At 43.6% G+C, this 7372-nt stretch overlaps 1 protein-coding gene across 1 annotated transcript in view; it reads left to right on the top strand.

The window, feature by feature from the left end:
- The first annotated feature begins 327 nt into the window (after positions 1 to 327).
- Positions 328 to 7372, top strand: part of magi2a (membrane associated guanylate kinase, WW and PDZ domain containing 2a) — a 215331-nt gene continuing 208286 nt past the window's right edge. The window contains exon 1 of the mRNA XM_046379314.1: positions 328 to 953. The gene's annotated coding sequence lies outside the window, so the exon portion shown is untranslated. The remainder of the gene's footprint in view (positions 954 to 7372) is intronic.

Below are 7372 nucleotides of genomic sequence, written 5' to 3'. Positions count from 1 at the left end.
TTGTGACATCTGGGCAGACCACAAGAACTTTTGACTGTTTGAGCATGAAGCAGAATTGAAATAAACACAGTCTCTCTCCAATTGTGCTGTTTAAAAATAAATCTAAAAAAGCAAAAGGCCAGACTGATTCATGCCATTTTTACATACATACAGCATGCACTAGCATTTGGAGACACCAACTCTCCTTTTTCACGCGCTTTGGCTCTTCAGCTGCTAAATTATCACCATTCATTGGCTAAGCTAGTGGCTAACTTGATCAGCTGTGTTGAGCTGGGCAGGCAAGTTAGCTAGAAACTACCTCGACGAGAGGGTTTAACCTTAATAGTACAGATACAGTCTATGAAACCCCCCCAAAAACGAGTTGAAAGACAAAAAAAAATATTGTAAACAGCCTTTTTGCAAAACAAACCTTTATTTAGCCTCTAGTTTAACCTATAGAAGCACATAGTGTGATAGCTTAAGTTTGGAGAAAGACTTTTAATTCAGTCGGTATTCCTAAGGCTGCGCTCTTTGGATTTTCCACAGACTGTGAACAGACAAGGTGTGGAAGCTAATTTCACCCCAAATCAACCTGCTAAATGTTTTGCTTTGGTGATATATTTCCAAAGACAGACAGACATTTTTCACAGCAGCCATATTGACATGAAATAGCGAGTAAACACAGATTTAAAGGATGAAATTAGTTCGGTTCCATTACATTTAGCGTAGCAAAGCCTTTTCAGCGGGCCAACAGCAGCACTGTGATTGTGTTTGACCTGAATGGTAAGAAACCTCAATTAGTTATATTGATAACACCTGCGTTCACCTGACTGTCATGTCAAAATGGCTGCTGTGAACAAAGCTCTGTTGTGTCCAGTCCCAGGTTCAGCCCACATGACAGAATGTACAGCAGAACTGTCTTCATGGTTCCCCCGAGAGAGAAAAACTGGACTAAATGTAATATTTAAGCACAGGTAGGATAACTACATTCATATTTCACAGCTGTTTGTGGCTGCTGTTGCTCTGACTCTGTAAGGAGGATGCAAGTGGGGTTATGTTGCTTCTGTGCAAAACCTTTATGTTATACTGTCACAGGTATTTATTTTTACTGTTTGAGTTTTGTTGTATGTGTATTTGTACTATAGACTAGACTTAAATACAGTCACTATACTGTTAAAAGATTACTCAATCAAATGAAACAGAAAATGACACATTGTTGTGACTACTTGTTTATTGGAATAATGATTAGAGGATTTAAGGACATTATGTCAAGTGCATTTTCCTGATAATACTTGTACTAAAGCAAGCCTAACTCGTTATGTAGCAAGTAATAATTGTGGGATAATTTTAATTTCAGTACTACTGTTTAGTATGCAAACAGAAGTTGGGGAACTGATCCAGCAGCTTTTACCTGCATGTTAGTTAGCCCCCATAAGTTACTGTTCATACCTGACTAAGTGAGGCAGAAAGTGAATTGAACTGAGCAGCTGTGGCTCTTATTTGTTATGAAATCAACTTTTATTTGTAAGAGAAAAGAATATGTCATTTCTCCTTTGAAAAGTCACGACGCAGTCAAAAGAAATTTTGTGATTCTTTGTTGAAGAAAAAGAAAGGAATTGCACTTTCAAACACTCCCTTTGCTTGTGTTGAGGGAAACCCTTTTTCACATACGCATTGCGAGCGATTTGGGCGCCAACCACATTAACGCAGCTGCAGAGGATGCTGCGGCATTGTCAACCGCAGCATCCACGTGTTCGAGCTCCTATTACGACTTGACAGAAAGGTGGGACGAGTCTGGGAGAGATAAATGATGTGAAGCTGGACAGTGGGGCGGGTGGGGCCTCCCATGTGTGCTGCCGGTCGGAGGAGCTGGACTGTGTCGGTGTGGGTAGGGGTACATACGCTGTATTTATAGCACCTTTTTAAAGATGAGAGAGAGATAAGAAGACTGAGAGGAAACAAGGGGTTGGCCACGATGTAACAGTGTAAAAACAACCTGGGTGACCCTGTCGAGGTTTCTCTCAGCAACAAACAGAGGGTGGGGAATGTTTCAAGTGTGTGTGTGTGTGTGTGTGGGAGAGGAGGAGGGCATAAATAGATTGGAACAATGGAGGCATTATTTCAGTGCTTTTCCAGTGCTGTGTTTACTTGTCTGCTCTCTCGCCTCAGTCACTTTCTCTGGGGGAACAGTTAGCAAGAGAGATAAGACGGGCTTATCAGCTCTGCAGCCATGTTGGACAGGACGCATTCAAACATGAGAGCAGGCCTGTTTTCAGCCTGTGCTGCACATTCTCCCACACGCCCGGCAGACGTCTGCACGTAGATTACATAAGTCTTTTATGGCATAACTCTCATAACTCTTTTCCACTGCGATTGTCAATCACTAAGGCCCATATTGTCCTACAAGGTCTCCCATTAGTCTGTGATCCACAGGATGCCCACTGATTATAAGCTTTCTGAAAACATGCGGTTTGAATTACACTGACATGCAGGTATTGAGCCGTATAATTAATCAAGATGACAGTTACTGACCCTTTACATGAGATACAATCTGTGTGCTTAACCTGAGAGACAATTTCAAATAAAAACACTGTGGATTCTGTTTAATTAGTAATCAGAAATCTGTTTTAGGTTGTGCATGGAAGTCAAGTCACGACGTAACAGAGCAGCCATTTTGAAATAGCAAGTTTAGTCATCATCATTAATCCAATTAGCTTTATTTTTCATGCATGTGTGTGTCTGTGTGTGAGTGTGTGTGTGACAGATGGGTTGTGTGTGGGTAGGTGAGTGGGAGGCCGTATGAGCTTGATGTGTTTACGTGTGTGTGTGTGTGTGTGTGTGTGCACGATCTGGCTGGACACCTGCTGTCTGAGCTTCTGCTCGTCACCTGATATTTGCTGGGCGTGTTCATTCAGTCTGCAGATTCCAGCTCTCATCTCCAAACACACACACATATGCAGGCACAGACAGACACACACCCTTCCCCCGTGATGTCATTGATTCTGAGCACCATGGCAACAGTGAACGAGGAGGCTGGGGGGGATGAAGAAGGAAAACAGACAGATATCCCCTCAGAGTGAGGGGATGAAGTTGTTATAAATAGCTCCTGATGTTTCTAGGAGTCCGACGACAGGGGTGGGAGGGTGTCGGACGGTGGCTGAGTGTCACGGGGGAACATTGTGTCTTTGTCGAGTGGCAATTTTCAGACCACTCAGAGTGACGCCAGTCATCCGCAGTCTGTGGGAGAAACTTTTTGTCAGAAATAGGCATGTTATTTCAGGGCTTTATCAGTGCGTTAGGTGGAGCAGAAAAGCACTGTGAGCTGAATGGGCTAAAAATGGCTCACAGCTGGCATGGATCCCCTCATTCGCTGCATTCATTTAATAACCTTCCTATTCTTGTCTGTCCTCAATCATTTCCCTTTTCTGCGTCCATGTGATTACTTTTAATTCCCTCCAGCTCTCTGATTTGTTCTGCCTCGTCCTCGGTTCCTCTGCTCCCGCCACGGCATGTGCTGAGTTCGATGTGGAGTCTCAGTGAAAGCGCTGTAGTCGGTTGGTGTGTGAATGTCTTGTTGTCTGTATGAGTTGTTTTCATACATTCAAATTAAATGCCACACTGTTTCAGCTTGGCTCTAGAAAAACATTGAAAAACTGACCTGTTTCTGTTGTCATCTTCAGCTGTGACTGTAACGTGTAAAGATGGAGCGTTAAACACAACTATCTGGTGATTGTGCTGTGCTTTGCCAGCGTCTTTGAGAAACCAAACCTGGCCAACAGCAACACCACATCACAGGTTGGACTAACTGGCTACGTAGTCTGTGTCACAAGATGAGGAAATCATCTACTTGTAACTTAAGCTGTGTGTGGACTAAAAGCAAAAACAAAGTGAGCGTAAAACATGTTCAGCAGTATTTAGTAGCAGTAGTTTTTGTTGGATTTTTTCTTAAAATGCTTGGATGGTAACTTTGGCTTTGAGTTTCCTCCTGCATGCTAACTTGTGGAAATAAAATGCTGCATTGAATCAGTCAATCATAAGAACCTCTGGCCTGTCTGCTTAGCTGTCCTCCACGTGCATGTGTATTTATGTGAAATGAAGTCTGTCGACACAAACCCGTCATCGTTAGTAATAAAGGGCACACTGAGAGTTGACCTGAGATTCAAAGCGGGTCTACCCCGTGCTCTCCCTCCCTCCCTCCCTCCCCCCTTCACAGTCTGAACAATGGTCCAGTGAGAGCAGTCCTGCAGGCTTTGATGGGGATGTTGGGGATTTAATGGCACATTTCCACCCTCTTAACATTCCTGCATGCCCACCACTGAGTAACAGTGAAGGTCCAGTGCCAGTCACATGCGTTTTTTTAACCCAAACTGTGGATGACGTTTTTGCCAGCGTGTCAGCGTTAACTTTCCCCGTGCAGATTCCAATATCACGTTACCAGTCCCGAAATAACTTGCTGCTATCATGAGCAGGACACATGAGGCTGAATTTGAATTATACAGAACTTATCTGTAGTGTCAAATTTGGATGGTGCACTGAAAAAGAAGTTGCAGAAGTTGCTTCTTAGTTGGTATCTTGGTTGCTTCACAAAAAAAAAAAGCCTCCACCCAAAATCCACTTACTAGCTGAAGATCTTATTCTTATCGGCACTTTGAGGGCGAAAGCTCCACACTGTTCAGGTTTATATCAAAGAAAATATTGATTCTGTGGTGGCCCTCTGGCTTTTATAAAAACTGAAACACATGCTTCAACTCCCTCCTACCCACATCAGTCATTTTTATACAGTCTGGATACCAAGGCCACAGAGCCTGAGCTGTCTGTGTGGAATATTTTAGAATATAGCGGCAGTCTTTAATTTTATCCACACCTCAGCCCACTTTTTTATTTTTAGGTTGTTAATTCAATTGGTTTCTTCTCCCTCTTGTACTTCATTGTATTTAAGTCATTAATCGACTTAACTGAGCTACAAGACTGATGGATGCCTGTTGTTTTTTTTTTCCATTTAGCGCCCACAGGGTCAAACCGTGATGTTTACGACAGCTTTGATGCGGCTCCTGTCATATTCTGTGTGAGTCTGCTGTCCGAGCAGACCCTCCTCCTCCTCCTCCTCCTCGTCTATCTCAGCCTGTCTGTGGGCAGCAGCCCTCTGCTGCTCTCACTGTGAATGAATCATTCTTTATTCATAAGATCATCGGCATGAAATTGTCGTTTTGTCCCATTTTTTTTGCAATTAAGACAAACACGACTTCCATTTGCATGCATGTCGGCCCGGCGTGGGAGCATCTACTCTGAACATTACCCGACCTGACCACCTGCTCCGAGCCTCTGGGCGTTTTAGGCACCAATGTTTCTACATACAGTAAATATGATAATGGACCTACTTTCAGCTGAAGGCATGTTGTTATCTGTATGCATCAGCTGAGGATGGGAAGCATAAAGAGTTATAGCTGTTAATGGAACACAGAGTGGGAGTTTGCAGGGTTTAGGCCTGCACTCATCTATAGTCAATCCTGTAAATGGTCATTTAGAGGCATTTCCGGTGGAATCCGATGCCTAATTACAAAGGGGGATAAAAATCCTTCTGAGGCAAAGCACATAATCAATAGGAGCCGTAATTATCAGACTCTCTCTCTCTCCACCCGACTCTTTCGAAGTCATTTTATGTCAGAAAACTGACTTTAATTATTTATGACCCACACGTCCACACTTCCATCACCCCAAAAACCCACGCACACACTCTCACACACATGCCTGCCTCATCTTTGTATCCGGAAATTGCTGTCAGAGTGGTTGAGCTGGAGCAGTCTGTGATCTAACAGGCAGAAAGGGAGGAGGAGGAGGAGGAGGAGGAGCTGACTGTCATCAGTAAACAGTGTCAGAGTGGATACATCACGGCCGGCGTCCACTTAATGGCTTCATGTGGTGTCACTGCACATTAGCGGACTGCTCGCACATGCAGTGTTATCCAATGATTTCTCCTCTCTTTCAGGGCTTGCCAGTACTGTGAGGTGACTCAACCTATTTACAGTGCAAACCATCTTGCTTCAATACAAGCCTGTGTTGTTATGACATATAGTGGCACTTTTGGAAATATCTTCAAGAAGTGAAAGAAAGCAAGAAAACACCAGAAACGCTAAGATTTATTGATTAGTTCGAAAGAGAATCTCTTGAGGGTTAATGCTCTGCCCAGGATTTGCTGCTAAGATCAATTAAAACGGTGTGATATTCCTGCAGACAGCACCATCAACCCTGGCTTCCATACTCGTGGCTCCCTCTAGAGATCAATCTGCAGAAGTGCATCCGTGTGAAGCACACTGTGCTTCCCAATTAGTACATATTCCCTGAGCTGCAACATCATGACTGTGGCGCTGCAGCTGAGACGTTAAGATCCAATTGGATTACACTCTTGTCACTTCCTACATTTCCAGCTGCTGAAAGATGCTGCTGATCTCACAACACCATAATGTTGGCACCGTCTGCGATTAATGAATCCCGCTGCGAGTCAGCCTCCACCCACAACTCACTGATAATCTCATCTGTGACTAAGCACCGTGGAGGAGATGACGTGTGGCCGACTCTGTGCCGAGCAGCAAACAAAATGCATTGGCTTCTCAGTTGAAATATAGATGATAAAACGTACTGAAAATGTCTTTATTATTATTATTTGCTGGCTGCCTTGTACACCTGTGTGATTGGATGACACTAGTCATACAGGTGGCTGAACAATTGAGCCTCTGCTCATCTGTTTGTAGATGCACATTTCGTTCTGCAGGTTGACACATCGCAGTTTGGTAGAATGAAAATCGTTCCTATGTGAAACTGCTTGTCCCATTTTATTGAAGAGAAGGCAGACGTCCCTACAGCTGATCCGCTCCAACGCTCAGTCAACATAATCTAGATGGATAAATAACACTACAGGCATGAGGGGAAAGTATGTGTTTATGGTTTTGGGATGAATTGTCCCTTTAAGTGTCATGGATTTGAAAACAGAAGAAAATAAAACACATTTGAAGAATGTAATTAAACTGCAAACAATGGCAGCATGAATAGTCTGAGCTGATGGTGTGTGGGTCCTGTTAATTGACTGCTGGAGCTGTGAAAAGTCATTAACTTTACCTTGAACATTTTCCCCTTTTTTTGCTGTTGGGGATGTTATTCATAGAACATTTTTAGTTTTCCTAAATAAACTTGAGCAAAGGTCTGCGTGAGCACAAACTGACCCTCAAACGGCTGCCACCCACGACAGAAAAAGAAGTGATGATGGCTTCAACCCTGGTGCTAAGAGCTCTCCCGGTGGGCTCTACAACCGCCAATTAACCTGCAGTGGTGTTGCTCCGTCTCGTGTAGGAGGGAGAAAGCTCACAATTAGGGAGGATGACTATGACTGACATAAAAA

The sequence above is a fragment of the Scatophagus argus genome, chromosome 22 (genome assembly GCF_020382885.2).
Source record: "Scatophagus argus isolate fScaArg1 chromosome 22, fScaArg1.pri, whole genome shotgun sequence".
NCBI lineage: Eukaryota > Metazoa > Chordata > Actinopteri > Scatophagidae > Scatophagus > Scatophagus argus.
The sequence above is the reverse complement of the archived record's forward strand: the minus strand, read 5'-3'. Positions and strand labels throughout refer to the sequence as shown.